The 16,866-nt window shown below is 43.7% G+C and overlaps 1 protein-coding gene across 1 annotated transcript in view; it reads right to left on the reverse strand.

Annotated features, from left to right (window-relative positions):
- Positions 1-16,866, reverse strand: part of LSAMP (limbic system associated membrane protein) — a 1,005,382-nt gene that overhangs the window by 416,739 nt on the left and 571,777 nt on the right. The window lies entirely within an intron of this gene.

A 16,866-nucleotide genomic window follows, 5' to 3' on the forward strand; every position in this document is an offset into this window, starting at 1 on the left:
TCCTGATGCTAGCTAAAGCTGGGTAAACAATTCTGAATGAATCATTTATTAGTTTAATTCTACCTCCTCCAATTCATGAACTGTCCACTGGCGCTTCTCAGTTTTGTTTCCTCCAGCCTATTTTCTCTTCAGAATCATTTGGGTATGAACACAACACAATCCACTGAAGTCAGCAGGATGATTTCTTTGCATAAAAGGATGATTTCTTTACATAAAAGTAAGCTTGTGCTTTAAAGCTTTCATTGAACAGGGCTTGTCTTGATGGGTCTTGTTTGGTTTTTTCTTTAGAAATGATCTTTCATTTTCAACTTACTTGTTAGCAGTGAGTTGAAATTTTACAACTATCTTTCTTCAATACAAGAGTTATGGTAAGTTTGCATATTTTTGAATGGATGAAAGCAACTCCTAGAGCACTTAACTTCTTAGGAAACCAACAGTATTCACAATGTGTTTTCTCAGTGCCACATTGCCAATACTGCAGTACAAAAAATGTCAGGAGTCAGGCCATGAAAGCTAAAAATCACAAGGCTTTGTGTTTTTTCCAAAGTAATAAATGTTGGGTTGTTTTCATTAGTCCCCTTGCTTTTTAACCTTTCAGGTCCATTTTCTTCATCAAAAGCTCAAGGGCCAGAAACATGCTGTTTCAATGAAAGAAAAAAATATCTTGCCTTCAACAGCAAGGCTTTCAGAAATACAGTGAATACAACAAGCCTCACAACAAAACATGAGTGTTGGCAACACCTCACTAAACAATTATGCACTAATAATACAAACTAAACATAAGTTTGCAATGCTGAATTGACCGCCATGTTTTCTACAACAGTTCCAGCCAGGAGAATTCTCTCCTGAGATAATCACACAAATCAGACTCAAAAAGGGGAGAACAGAATCAGGGCCAAATAGAACGTTCAGGATTTGGGCTTCTAAGCTCTATTTACTCCCAATTCAGGGTTGCCCTAAACAATAACTTTTTGTCCTACATGCCTTTCCAGTATATGACCGGTAGCTACTGTCCTGCTCTCTGTGCCAACTATGCAAACATCTCTCTTATCTTCATTTGAAGGGTGGTCCCTTTGCTCACTGGGACAATGTCATTTCTGTGTCATCTCAGTCTAATACACGAGCATCTCAGGGACTGCTCAAGAACTGAACTACTGTTTCCAGGAGTGTCTAACTCATCCTCTAAGCAGCTCTCTCTCCCTTGTACCCGTTTGGAAAGGGAAGCAGTCATGTCCCTCTCCAAGAGCGATGTGAGTGCTCCCTCTGCTGTTACACACGGGCTTCAGACAGCTGGGGCCATACGGCACTCCGTAGCCCTGTGCAGCAGCTCCTGCCTTCCCAGAACTAATAGCTATTTGGCTGACATTTGTCTCACAGTGGAAGGGTTACCGCAACACATGCTGGGAACGTCTGGCCAAAGGAAACTCAAGTGATGGAGATGTTTCCAGTCCTCTTGCCCCCATCATGCCCAGTGATTTCTAAACTGGGGGCATACATGCACTGCCTGCACTCTGTGAGATTCAATTTATAACAGTAGACAAGAAGTCAAGTTCATGATCCCCAGAACAGGAGAGCAGATGGCTTTTTGCTTTTGATTTTTTCAAGCGAAACCATCTGGCTAATTCTCTGTGGTTTGTGTGTGTGTGTGTGTTAGCAGATAGAGACACACAGCCTGTTTCCCTGTTGAGGCTATGCATGCACACAAGGGAAGAATTTGTTATTTTGGAAATGGGTACTGCCCATCCTTATCTCTTTGGATAGGGAAGAGGTATCCGCATGGCTGTAGTCACTAATACCAGCAAATGAGATGTGGTATAAGCATGTTATCAGCAAAGTTGTGGCCTCCGGTTAGACAGATACTGACTTTCCTTATTTTTCTTCAGGACCAAAGCCTGCTAGGGCAATTCCCATACATCCACCTAACAGGTCACAAGTCAGGAGATCTGACCTGATTTACCACAAAGGTTGAGAAAGAGTGCACTGCTCTCTGGCCAGTATTCTTTTCCTTCCTCCTTAGGCCATTATGCCTTGCTTCCCCGCTTTTCAATCACCTAGGATGCAAGTACCCATAATCCCACCTCTTCATCCATACAACACTCTTGAGAGCTAGGGCAGTGCTGCCACCCTCATTTTACAAATGGGCTAGAAGCCCAGACAGAGTTCTCTCTATCAGATGGGAAATATATGACAGCAAAGACTCACGCTACCTAGCTTAGCTCCCTAATACAAGAGATGGTAAACATTTTGATAGTCTGCTGCCAAGTTTGTTTGAAATGAACCAAAGTAAGCTTTGAAGCTTATTATCACTGTTTCCAGCCCAACTCTTAGTGAAAATTCAACTTGGCATTGGTAACAATGATGTGCGGATGCTGCTATTACCACTGGACCAGCATCACCTCCATGACAGAAAGCTCCTGAGCTGTCTTCCCATTTGAGGCAGGATGCTGCAGTGGTTGATACCAGCCTCTCAAATTCTCCTGTGAATGTGACCAGATCAGGATATATTCCCCCATCAAGCACCTGCACTAGCACAGCATTTTCACACCACGGTTGCATCACCCTGCCACCCCAGGAGGAAATGTTCAGATACTTCCCCAATGCAGGGCCTGTGTTTCCAGACCATCAACCCACCCTCTGGGAATGATCTTCTCATTGTATTTACATTCAGGTGCTATGGGCCTTGGGAATCCTGCTTCCCATTGCAGGGAGGCTCAGGCTCATCCTACCCATCCCTGTGTTGACTGTACAGCTTCCTGCCAGCAGAAGGGAACCCTCTTGACAGGTCTACTCACAGAATGTAGAGAACAATATCCCCATTGGCTACTCATTGAGGCACCAGCAAGATTAACTTGCCAGATGAGCAGTATACCCTGCCACAAGAAAAATGTCTCCCCTACTTAATATTACATTACTGATCTTGAAGCAGTCAAACCCCATATTTGAAGCAGAGCTTCTCACGGCAAATAGGCAGTCCTCCCTATGCAGGACTCCTCTCTGGGAGATGCCCATGGCTGGGGCCTGCCTGTCTCTCTGGCACAGAGGTGACGGTGGGTGCAGCACCTGGGGCTCACTCTGACACTCACAGCCAAAAGCATTGATGGGAAAACCAGTCCCAGGTGGATAAGCAGTCACAGGGAAGCACTGTGCTGGATTGGATTGAGGACAGTCAGTGTGTGTAACTATGCTGCTCTCTGTTGGCTGCAGCACAGGAAACAGAGAGTTTCAAATGCTGCTGTTACTTACATTCAAGTGGATCCTTTAAAAGACTTTTCAGAACAAACCAGTATTTGGGAAGTGTTTTGCAGCTTCCTACACAGTAAAGCGAAGCTGTCAAGACTGAAAGTGCATGAGTTTTATCCTCTGTGCTGGGCAATGAAAATTCAGCTATTGGTGACTATGAAACCATTCATAGTCAAATGCAAAACAGGAAAAAAGACATCCAGACCACAAGACTTCCATTCCTAGACCCCAAGACTTCCATTCTCATGCCTTAACCACCTGTTTTGCCCCATCCCTTTATCTTTCTTTGTCCACTTTCCCTACCAACTTCCACATCCTTGCTCTTCGTTTCTCATTGTTAGTTCTTACAGCAAAGCATCTCTGCTTAGCAGTGCTCTGCCTGAAGCATAGGGGGAGCTCCAGGGATGGGGAGCTGATTGGGAATGGGCTGAACTAAGGATGGTCAGAGCCCAGGACAGAAAAAGCAGAAGAGGATGCAATCCCTAGATGCTACTAAAAATGTACAGCAAAGATAGAGACTTTGTTGTGAGAAACTGTCTCCTTTAGAAAACTCTTACCTATGGAGCCTGTGCACCTGCATCTGTGACTCACCAGCTCCAGATGCCATCCCACACACAGGCTGCCCTGCTCTGCTCAGCTGAATGTGGATGTTCCCTGATGCTTTTGGTTCCTTCTCCATGTCCTCCCCTCCCTAAAGCCTCTTGTCCCAAGTTGCTTTATAGCTAGAGAGGGCTGTCACATGTACAGCTCGGTTGCTCTCTGCCCATTGTCTTGTGAAGGCAGGGATGACTTTCAACAGGAGAAAACAAACATGGAACTGAGTTGTAGTGGTGTTCTGTAGTCCTGACTGGCTGGTGATTAGGAATAGCCAGATAGTAAGAATCCTGTATCAGAGAAAGATGGAGTTTTTGAGATGTGTTTTGAGGCTGCTGTGCACAGAATATCAGAAAACATGTTTGAAAAACAGCATGAAAGAAAAAGATGAAATGCTGAGCAGACACACAGATGATGCTTTTTGTTTTCAGGACACTATCCAGTCTACTGTTTCCTTGTTTTCCCTACATCAGAGGGAGGGAAAGTTTTCTCAGAGAAGTTTCATCAAATTTACACTAATGGTCTTGACAAGGAGTATTTTCCATGAAAGTAAACAATTCTTCTCCTTCATCATTTCTCCTCTCCCCCTTGCCCCTGACCATTTCTGAAGCTGTAAAGGAGTAGTCCACATGTATCCCCACATGCCTCACAGACCCTACTTGTTTCTAGCCTGGGATCAAATACCTGCCTCCAGGGTAATCATTCGTGGTCAATGTAAAAACTTATAAGAGACGGGATGAAGATTCAGGTGCCCTAAGCTTTTATTAAGACCTGGATCTATTTGAGTAACAGTGCCTATAAGAAAAGATGGCTCAGAGTTATACTCCTGGCTATGCAGAAGAATTGCTGTGCCATGCTGGATGCTTGCCTTACCTTTGTTTCTTGTTCAAAAATAAAGATGAAGACTTACAGGACACTGTGACAAAGGACATCAACTGTGCCTTCATTTTTCTGGGGTTAGAAGAGCCAGGGGTGGTCCTTTCACACCTTCTGCAACTGGTGCAAGTGAGGAAAGGTCAGAATTCTTTTGGGAGCACTGGAGAAACAGTAGGGCACTAGTGTACCGCTCTTCTACAAGGGCAAAGGCAACTAACTTTGTAGCTGAGTAGAGAAAACCTTTAATACAACACTGGGAATGCACAGGTGTTACAGTGGATGAGGCCTGCTCAGTTTGCCAAGGACAGGGATGTGTGTTAGCATTTCAGAGGGACCTTTATAATGCACACAAACCCAACTCTTTTGTGCAGAGAGTGGTATAGCTCCCCCTGCAACACTTTGCATGAGGTTGCAAAGCTCATTTTCCTGAAGCACTGTGGGGCTATGTAGTAGTGCCTATGGGATGTCCAAGGAGGACCTTCACTATTCCATGGAATGGCAACAACTATACCAATGTCAAGCCAAGGCTGCATCCCTCACCCTGCTTGAGAATCTGGGGCAGTGAGACCTCTGTGTAAAAGCAAGCCATACAAACTGGAAACGCCCCATGCACACTTCACCACCAAAACACCTGAGATGGACACCTGTTCATGGTGCTTTACCTGCTCTAAAGCTGGGGGAAAAGAAAGAAAAAACCCACCCCAATCCACAGAAAGGCAACGTCCCTCTTTGCCAGCAGATGGCAATGGCACTCCACTTGTTCATCGCCGATCCCGTTCCTGGAAAAGGACACATCGATGCCATCTACAGAGCACTCGGGAGAAGCAAAGGCTTCAGCTCTGCGCAACGAAAACACTTTAAAAAATCATGGGAGAGCAAATAAGGCCATTTCATGTGCAATCCCACCACCTAGAAGACTGGATGTGATGGCAGATTCACACTGCACAGGAAAAACTGTATGATTTTCTCATTGTCCCCCTTTCATTTTCCCTTTATAGAGATTCAGTCTAGAATATTAAGGGAATACGGTTATTTATTTATTTATGCCATTTCAACTTTCCTGATTGAAGAGACAGGGTTTTCCCCCTTCCCTGCACGTTCCAGTCTGTGTGGAGGGGAAACAGTAGGAACCCAGCAAGGACCAGACAATCTTAACAGGAGTTCAGTGGCAGCTCCTCCTTCTGCCACCTGTAAAGCTCTTTTCTTTCTCAGTTTTGAATGAGTCCTTGAAATGCCCTTGAGCTATAGTACATGATAAGCTAACATTTATACAGACATATGCTCAGCAGTTCAACAGATCCATGCAGAACCTCCAGCTCTCCCCTGATGAGGGTACTCAATACAGCCCCCTTCTTCTGCCCCATTGAAAGACTAAGCACTGTGGGGCTGCTAACCTTCCACTGATGGATCATCCAGCCAAAAACGGGTCCTCCAGGGTTTCAAAATCTCCCAGTGTACTAGAGGAATAACTTGAACACAGCCCTCCAGCTTTGGGCTCTCACCAGAAGAGAAAGGAGTCCTCAGTATGGACAAAGGACTTCAGGCAGAATGCAGCTTTAGTGACAGCCAGGTAGGAGAGCCTGGGGCAAATCCCACTTGCAAAGGCTGGACCAGGCACCGCAGGAGAAAAGGTACTGGAACCTGTGAATAAGGGGGGGGTGGGTGGGTGAAGGCATCCTCATTTGGATGGCCAAGAACAGCGTCTCTGAAGTGAGTAATTATGCTTGTGTGGACACTGCAGGTCCTCTAGCAGCCGTCACGGCACAGGGTCACTTAAAGATTAGGCTGTTTAATTAAAACAGGGTGTGGAACAGATTCAGGGGAAGGGCAGCTTGCCCAATGACAGCATGGACTGCGCAATCTCTCTAGGAGAGCTGCTGATTAGAGGTTAAGAGGCATCTCTGCTGCAGGAAAGTGGAGTCATCCCTGAAACTCCTCAAAGAGGTACTTCACGGTGACTTGTCTTGTTAGCACAAATAAAAGTCCCATCACAGGGCTTGGTTGAACTGGACATATTTCAAGCTCCTCTCCAGCTGGCTAAGTGATTCCAAAGTGGGAGGAGATGTGTCCTTGAGATATGCTTTCTCTTTCAGTTATTTCCACCAGAGGCAGAAGTAAGCAAAAGCACATCTACACACCACCCCTTTTCACTCTGGTCGATAACACACCGCTCCCTACAGTGAAGTAACTCCCCAAGCAGAGGGCTGCCCCCTCTATGGGTGCTGCTGGAAGACACAGGGCTCCAAGTGGTTTAACATGTTGACAAGTTCAAGACACTCTGAAGGAGGAGAGAGCAACAACGAGAAAAAAGAGAGAAAAAACCCCAACAAACCAGGGGTAAGACAGATTCCTCAACTGCAATTTGCTGTCTACCTCCTGTATGCCTGCAGCAAAACCCTAACCAATCCTCACTCGCTTTCTGCTTCTGAGGATCACATAAGGAGAACAGAAACATGGATATAGTGAAATATTGCCAAATGGTAAAGACCAGTGCTGTGGTTCAAAAGGGGAAAAGCCAATAGATCTGTAAATGTGAGCAGGTTGTGAGCCTTTCAGCCTTACAGAAATGGTTATCTTAGATCATAAAATGGCCCATTTACTGCATCACAGATAGGTCACTTGTGACAGGCTGGCACTGCAAGGAAGAGGGGGAAGGGAAGAGGGTTTATACCCAGACGTATTTGAGCTTTCAGGACTTACCTACTCACTGCTCTATCTGTAAGCAGGATGTTCTAACTGGTATGAGAGAATTTAACTGCTCCGTAAAAAGGAAGACCAGAATAAATTAAAAGGGCGTTTTTGCACAACAGCTTTGTCTGTCCTTTCCTGAAGCCCCCTGTCCCAGTTCTCCCAGCCCTGGGTTCCCCACCAGCTCTGTCAGTGCCCTCCTTGGGTCTGCAGACCCACAGGTCTCACAGCTCTGAGCAATCCCGTACACCAAACCCCACTGGAGTCCCCGGTCACTAAATACTGTTCCGACTGCTCAATCTTCTTGGTGGCCTCTTCAGCAGGGGAGGCAACAAGAAGAACTCCAATGTAATGACGTTTTATGCAACTGAAGGAAGACTAACCCAATGCATTTTTTTAAAGTGATCTCACTCAGGATTTCATACTCAGCATCACAGAGTAACAGGCCCAACTCCAGCTATACACAAAAAAGAGCGCCTGTCACCTTGCACAATGCTGTTTTGCATGCATTCAGCTTCAAATCTGTGCAACCAAAAGGAGAGCTTGTCATAGTAAACTACAGTAGAAAAGCTAATCTTATGTGACAGGTAGTCTACACCACATTGTCAGCCAGCAGTTGGCTGGCATCCTCTGTTCTTATAGGGTGCTACAGTCTCGGGGCAGGAAAGCCGTGCTCACATGCGCACATGGAGAGTTCTGAGATGGCAGAGTGTGAAAGAGAGTAAAATCCTCAAAGCCTATCGCAGACACCACATGGGCCCACATTTGAGGCAGTGTACACATACGCTTTTTACTTGCTTTGGCAAACCCAACTGAGCATTGTGTGTGGGCCCACTCACAGAGAGGGAACCGAACAGCGCCGACAGCAAGACAGACAAACACCCAGAGACCTCAAATAACACAACCCCAAATCACAAAAGCACTAAAAGGAATTCCTTCATATACTACCAAAACTGTGCAAATTTAGCCATATGCTTTGTCAGACAGGAGTGACGGGCAATGCATGTGTTCAGTGGCAGATACAAATTCACAAATGCTTTTGTGCACCAATACAGAGCCTCATACAGCTCCTGAAATGCACACTGCCATACAGTGGGGTTTACAAAAAAGCCAACTCTAACTAGAACTATAGAAAGAAGTGTTTAAGGTGGTCACCAGGCCTAAACACTCCTGTGAAGCAGCAACTCCCAAGTATAACCTAAATGCAAGGGCTACTCTAGCAGCAGACAAACCTGGAAGCAGCTGTAAGGAACCTATAGAGGTGTCTTGGGTATGAAAGAAGTGACACTGTGGAGACAGATACACTCACAGCATCACAGGGCAGCATGGACAGAAACTGGCCATTCTCAGCCACTCACTGCACAGGTTTGTCCTTGTGTGGCAAGGATGAGAAAAAGAGGATGTTTGCTCTTTCCACCATTTCAGAATGGTCCTCCTGCAGAGTCCTTTGAACCGTCCAACAGCACAGTGGCTGTTCTCAGCATTTTGCAAATTATATTATTGCACTGTCAGCCTTCACAAAGCTGATGGAAAAGGGCCATACAATCAGGTGATGCAAATCAGTTTAGCTTTGCTGAAGCCATCAGAACAGGACCAGTTCCCCTGCCTGATGCTCAGGCTCTCATGCCAGTGGTGAATTCAGGAGTGGAGCTGAGCACATAGTGGCCCCCACAGTGACTCCTTCTCAATATTCTCTTCAGCAAGTTTTTTGCAACTTATTATTTAGTGGCTGTATGCGCAACCTTGATGCTACTCACAGTACTTTGTGATCCTCACATCATGCCGTTTTCCTGCAAGAATATAAAGAGAGGCTACTGATTTTCTCAGAAAGAAAAATATTTTCAAGGGGAAAACTCTTTCATTCTGCTTAAGCCAATACGTAGGTTACTACTATACAGCAAGCTTCTGCCATGGCAAGCGAAGGCAACAGCTGCCGCAGGGATAACACAAAAAAGTAGATGGATGGACACACCAGTGAGTGTGGGTATGCATAAATGAACCGAGATAGAGGAGCAAGTCTGATCAGTGAAAAGGCTCCTGCACCATCAGAGCAAACAGGAGCTTTAATCTGCCAGGTTAAACGGATGCTGAGGCATCTCCCAGCAGAAGGAATGTGTCTGCAGCAGAGCTGGGATTTGACCTTCAACTTCTCTCCTCTGTCTGCAAAGCACAGAAACTCTGGTTTCCTCATGCTCCTCCTACAGAACAAAAGGCAGAAGGAGAAGGAAAAGGAAAAAAAAAGCACTGCCAAAGAGGCCCTAACTCATCTCTTACTCTTGGATAAGTGCAAATTTATGTCTCTGTCTGCCTCTGAGTCTTTATTATCTCCTTAAGTGGCTAGCTTTGTACACAATTTATTATAAAAGCCTGGAATCTACAGTCAAATTACAGATCAATTGAAAACTACACAGAAAACAATTAACATCTGGCAGCGGTTTCATCTATAAAGCTGTCACAGGCTTTGCCAACCCTGAATTCCTCTTCTGACACCCATATTTCCTCTCTCCAAACCCAGTCTCCTCTTTTGCACCTCATGAGTCTGTGGGAGACTGAATATCCTCTCTCCAATCCTGTGGTGGCACATGGCTGGCTCTGTAACAGCAGGCCACTGCGTGCAGCATGAACACCAGGCTTGAATACAGCATAACAACTCTCTGTCTCCTCTAAAGAGATTACTTCCATCAGGTGGTACAGAGGGAAGCCAAAGCTGGGACTGTCCTATTGTACTGGAGCTTCCACCTCCTCCTGAGTGGGTAGAAGGCAGGAGGAGGCCAGGAACCTTGGTCTGTGTTTTGTCTCCATCACTGTTTATTGATCTGTTGCTCCATGTTCTCAGAAGCCTTCTAACTTCACAGGCGTCTCTGCCCACTTCCAGCAGCAGCCCTCTGCTAGGCAGACATGCAAAGACCATGGGAAAGATCAAAAACGATGACAAAAACCATCATGTGCTAAGGAGAAGCCTATCTTTCACAATGTCTCTCAAAGCCTTTCCACTAATAATCAGCTCTGCTTTCCCCTCAGCTCTCCTGTGTTTTGTGTCAGTGAAAGGAGAGCAATAAGATATGGAGATGCCCACAGGCAGCTCTCTGGGCAGTTTTCTGTGGGAGAGTGTGGCCTTCTCCGCGGTCAGAGCTTTGGTATCTGAGGGTTGCTGTGATAATAACTTCACACAAAGTAGAGATCCAATGGAAAAGCACTGTAACACTTGCAGATACCCTGTCCTTCTAAAAACTTTTCTGTCATTCATTCCTGAGGATGAAAAATGTTTCCAGCAGCATGTGCCTTCAACCTTGTGGCCAACATGTCATCTCTTCACCATCCAGAGTTTCACTGCTTTTTTGGCAAGGCTCTTTCATTTACTGGAAAAATACGAGGGAGTTGGGAGTTCATTGATCTTGAAAACCCCTTTGTCCATTCTCCCATTCTCTCTCTCTCTCTCCACCGACCTTCCACAGCTAATTCCTACTTCTCCATCTCATCTGCACAACACAAAGACTCTGCTAGTAGCAAGCATTCAGTGGGCACTGAGGCAGGAACACTGAATCAGCAGGTAATACTGGTTTCAACAAAGAACACCTAGCTTGGCTTTCCATTATGTGATGTGATGGGAGTACAAGAAAGGGTATCTGCTGAGTTCACACATGATTCAGGTTGGAGAGTTACTATCCACTTTTGAGGCACAAATTGATGGACACTATCTTATGCCCAACAAAAGTGAGGTCACTGAGGGACTGGCTGCAACATTCCTAGCCGTTACTTTTTAACAGTACTGCTGTAGAAATAATTCATTTTTCTGATGTACACTGTAGTTTGCATCCCAGCTGAAACACTAGAGTTGATATAAATGTAAAAAACACTGTAGGAAACATAAGTCTTCACTCATCATTTTTGGGACAGCGGGGCAAAACACACTTTGGTCACTTTACCTGTCCTTCCTCTTCCACCACTCCCCAGATACGCATCCATCCTTAGCAAAGTGCTGATAATTTGCTGTAGAAGTGAACTCCCTGTTTGGATGGCAGGAACACTGAACTGAGTGTGACAGCAATTCTTGCTCAGGAGTAGCTCTGGAGATGCTTGTCTCATGGAAAGCTGGGGAGAGGAAATGGATGAGTGGACGGTGCAAGGGAAGCCTCCGCCCTTCAGTAAGCTAAGAACAGCTGTTGTTGATGATGATTGCTTCCTAATTAGCTTGCTCTTGTATAAGCTGGATAATTTTATGTACCTCCAGAGGAGCAGATTAGCTCTGAATTCACATTGTATCCATTCGTGAAGAGTACCCTATAAATTATTTACCTAACTCTCAGAAATATGAGCTCAAGAAAACTCTGTCTAATTATATGGCAAGAATAACAGAGTAGAAACTCTTGCTTCATTTTACAAGTGCATAGAAGTGACAAAATACTTTTAAAAGTTACCATACATACCCCATGATGCTACAACCTGCTACAGCTCATATTACTAATATTTCTCCAAAGCAGTTTTGGTATGGCAGGAGCACATAGAAACCTCAGCCACACATTTGTCCTTCAAGAGGCAAAAAAATATACAAACCTAAAACAAAACTAAAAACCAATTCACTATCTTCAAATACATAAGGTTATCATGGCCATAATGAAACAAAATGAATTTGAGTGTATACTGGTAAATGGCTCTAAACTTCATAAAGACTCTAACAACCTCTCCCAAGTTGCTGGCTCTGAATCACTACTGGTTTAAGTAGAATAACACAGTGATGAATCAGCTGTGCTATAATTTTCACTCCATTTTTTGCTATGTTAGTACGTTGTTACTTCATTACTATTGAACCGCTATATTTTTTCTGTGCTTTGCAACCAGCATTCTGTTAACCCATGGCCAGCCTGTGGCCACTGTAACAGAGTTGATACTGAGTTTCATGGCAGTAGCACCCCAGTTCTTATTTGAAGATAAAATGAGACTTAGCATATTGCAGTATTTACAGATCCATTCACCATTTCAGGGTGAAGACGACATTCAGATAGGAGAAAACAGAATGGTATCAATTAATGCCAGGTTCAATTAGGAGAAAGAAAATGTAACAACATGAAACTGATATGGGAGAAAAGGAACTAGAGAGACACAAGTCCACAGAGAGAGCACTATGAAGTGCAATGGGGACATCTTTCCCCATCACTGATTGCATGGAGGACTTTGCAGCTTACATTGACAGCAGGTGGTAGGCCCTGTTTTGAATACATCTTGGTCTGTTAAGCTTCTTTTCTCTCCTTTGGTATTAGAAAAATATTCTGGCTCTTGCTGGAGTCAGGCTACTGAATGCAACAGATCTTTTTCTCTGGTTCAATATCACATTAATGAACAAAGGTGTAACTCAGAGCAGCCACAGTTCAATCAGTGGCTCTAATCTGTGAATATTCACTGAATGTTTATATCCCTGGTAAGTATCGATAAAGCTTAAATGGCACTGTCAGGAGCAGACAGAGGTATAGGAACAAGTTCGGTTATGAACATTGGGTGTGGCAAAAACAACCAAGAAAACAGTAAGACTTTACAGATGCAAGAAGAATACCCAAGGCGTATTTTTTACATATTCCAAACATGCAAGGACAGTGCTGGGATCAGGCTCTGTGAGACACAGTCCATAACTATGGAAAAATCATCTCTTTTTAACCTCTTGAGCTATTTTAAATTCAAATCCCCTGACTTTGCCCAGAATTTCTCTCCTCACATTGCTCATCTTGCCTCTTCTCTTTTGATCACTGGCTACTTACACTCTCTTTGATTCAAATATGATAAAGAAAAGCTTCCCCAAATGTACCAGCAGCACTGTAACAGTGATCCACAAAGATGCACAATTACCTACCCAGACAGTGGCTGTCTGTCACCTCTGGGAAGACAATCCAGAGCTTAATAGAACCTCTTCCAGAATGGGTCCATCACAAACTGGTATCTCGCATCTCCAATGCCTTGGAAAAGGCATCATTCCTGTTGAAATGGACTTAGGGATCTTTACAAGACATGCAATGGCAACTGTAGAAAATTTAGAAGTCCAGTGCCACTTCTGGTGTAATCTTTGCCTCATGTTTTTGTAGCAGGGTGATTATCAGGGGACACACGTACCATAGTAAAGGAATGTATCACAGTTGAAAGGTTAATTCTTGATTTGATTTGTTTCAGAAGTATTCAGAGAATGATTACTCAGATAGTCACTAATGTGCAGGGAGAATCTCTCGATTCCTCCCAAAAATGTATCTATTTGATTTTCTTGAAAGGCTTTTCTCCAATCAGTAATTCTCACACTCCTAAAACACACAGCTTGTGGCTGTATTGCCCCCTTTCTCCTGCCCATGCACCCTTCCTGGGCCACAAATCAGTTTAATGGAGTGTGGCTGGATTTGCTTTGGAAACATGGTAAAGAGGGGGGGAAAAAAGGAGGAGGGTGTTTGAGAGTGAGAGAAAGCAATTGAAACCAAAATCCAGAAGTTGAATCCCTCGTGCTGAATGTTAACTTACAGAAAAGTAACCCAACAACCTTGAAATAGAGCAAAGCCCAATTTAAATTCATTACATTTAAATTAAATTTAAAGCCCATGTAAATGATTGACTTAGTTAAGAATATGTCATGTGGAAGAGAAAAAGTGCAGCAGCGACAAGCCAGGCAGCTTTGGCTAATTTTACAATTCACAGCAAAATCTTTATACTCTGATTGCAATTTAAAAAAATACACACATAACTTATTAGCGCCAATATTAGAGCCAGAATTTTTACTTCTTCCCAAGAAATCATTGAATGTTTGGCAAACTTCACACATTTCATCTACTGAAATGTGGCTACTTTGCTGGGGTACGAAGGACAGGGACCTCCATAGGGGGCATAGAAGGAAAAAAAAAAACCACAGAAGAATAAATGCCATTATTCCTGAGTGGAATTTTGTCTCTCTCTCAGGACACATGCTCTGAAGTGGGTAAAAATGCTCCAGGATCTCTAACTACTATGACCTTAATTCCAAGGCAAAAGAACATTTCACTTTTATTCAATTGAGAGAAGAGTTACAGCATTTTTGAACATTTTTTTACATACTTAATCTACTGACAGTTACCACTGACACCAGTGGGCATTAGGTCGCAGTCTGAAGGATTATGTCACTGGAATTTTATAAAACTACATGATTTGTAAGAATATTAATGATAATATTAATAAATTAATTCAAAACACGCTCTGTGCCTATCTATGCTCTACCTTCTCTCTCACACAATGATTTTTTCTTGGGTCGGTTTTGGTCTGCTGCACCAAAATTACTTTTGTTTATTTTTTATGAGAAAAATGGCCCTGTATGGACATTTATAATCTTTGGTATATTCCAGAATGCTTGCTAAAATTTAGAAATACAAAATTATGACATTATGGAACTGATATTTTAATCTGTTAATAATGTATGTCATCAGAATAGGACAGTTAAGTGGAGACTGAATAGTCTTGAAGTAAGACTATTCAGGTCACATAACTCCCTCATAGTCTTCACTTCAAAGATAACTTTTATTTTCCTGCATGAAGTGCAGATGAGCACCATGGCTGAATGAGGAGTCATACAGCAAGTCTGACCCCAATTTGATGAATAAGAGATTGCCCCAGTGAAGTACCTTGAAGATATACTCTACCATAAAATTGGGGGCAGCTGGGGATGAGAAAATATAGGTGTTTGGAGGGAAATGGGTTAATACTCAGACAAAAAAAGCAACTGTTTCTGCTGCAAGTCATACTTTTTTTTTCAGCAGCCACTCCAGAAGTGTTATTACCTGTGTACGGCTTTTTTGCTTTTCTTGTCATCATTTTTTCCAAGATGAACAGGAGCTGGGCATATCTCGTAAATAGAATAGAGTAAAAGAGAACTGTACATGCTTCCCCCTAAATGCCATAAGAAGAGACATGCTTTATAAATACAATTGTTTTGCTTCATTTCACCTTCTTATTGGTGCTGGTTCCAAGCAAGTAGGACTTCAAGAGTTGGTCAATTTAATGCAAGAGGAATGAATGATGCAGAAGCTCGTGAGCTCTGAATCTCATCTAAGCTGTGCTGCTGGGAATCAGGGGTAACACAGCTGAAAGCAAGGGAGAGCCCCTTGCATGAAAACAGCAGAAAATCAGAAAGGGCCTCTGAAAGTCTTGGTGTCACTCCCTTCACTGGAAGCCAATCCACCTCTGAGGCTGGAAATGCTCCCAAGCAGTATTAAGTAAACAAGAACAGAAAAAATAATTTACGTAGAAACCATGTGTCCTTTCCTGGGAATGCAATGGCTTCTTTTCCTTTCCATTTCTTTTTTCTTTTTCTCTTTTTTTCATTTCGCATGTACTGAGTCTGCTGCCATTGGAGGCTGAAGGGGCAGATTGTATCAGCGAGTTAAACAACAGGACAAATGCATAGACAACAAGGCCATGAAGAGATATGAAAGCAAATAGGAAGAAATGCATTTCCTAATGTCCCCAGTCCAATGACTGTGTGTGCTGGGGGAATATGAGGGGAACAGACTGCAGAAATCGTCCAGATGCTTTTCTGAAAAAGCATCTTTGTTTGCACAGGTTCAGAGAAAGTACTAGTCCAGACCACTCTTCTCACTCTTGAGGATGCTGCTTATACTCGTGGGTAAAACCTCATCCTACTGAAGGGCAGAGTTGCATGGTGGGCTGCTACAGGACAAGTAGAGTCTATAGAAGTCAGGGACAGCCATCCTTCCTCACCCGATGAGTGGCATTTGGAAATCCTGGCAGCACAACCATGCATAAATTATCTTGGGAACTTGGTGGATGAAGGGACTTGAGGAAGAGGTCACAAATGGGAAACTGTTCCCCCTGGGTCTCCATACCTACAGCACAGGATGGGGCTGCAGATGCAGCTCGTTTCCAGCATGGCCCAATGGTGGCATAGCATCTGCTGCTGAGTTGTTTCCTCCTGCAGATGGGAATCTGGATTATCCACCAGCAACACTCTTTTTCTGGTTTAATAACTGCACTTAAGCACAGCCAAGCAGTAGGTTGTTCATTAAGAACAGATTCAGACAACCAAAGAACACAGACCTTCTCCTTACTCCCTATGGCTCAACCCTGAAGTGCTTTCTCCTATGAGGGCTCATGACTGAGCTGCAGCACAGAACCCCTTTAAAAGAAGGCAGTGCCGTACCAGTTGAAGAATTGCTCTCAAAAGTAATCAAGCGTCTCACAGAAAGGGGTCTTGAAAGCTAGGCACACCAATTTAAAGATTTAGCCAGAAGATTTTGACAAAGCTCCTTTAAATGGAGCAGATATTTGTCTCAGTGAATGGAAAAATACAGTACGAATTAAGTCTGCAGAATGAGAACATTGGAGGAAGTGACCTGCATTGACTGGTAGCCAATACTGCACCCCTCATGATGTGTAACTAATAACAGCACGCTAGACATTCAGCTTGCACATTAAATATTAATAACATTTTTCTTCTGACTCATCATTAAGCTA

The sequence above is a fragment of the Neopelma chrysocephalum genome, unplaced genomic scaffold (genome assembly GCF_003984885.1).
Source record: "Neopelma chrysocephalum unplaced genomic scaffold, ASM398488v2 Primary Assembly neopelma1_60, whole genome shotgun sequence".
NCBI classification, from domain to species: domain Eukaryota; kingdom Metazoa; phylum Chordata; class Aves; order Passeriformes; family Pipridae; genus Neopelma; species Neopelma chrysocephalum.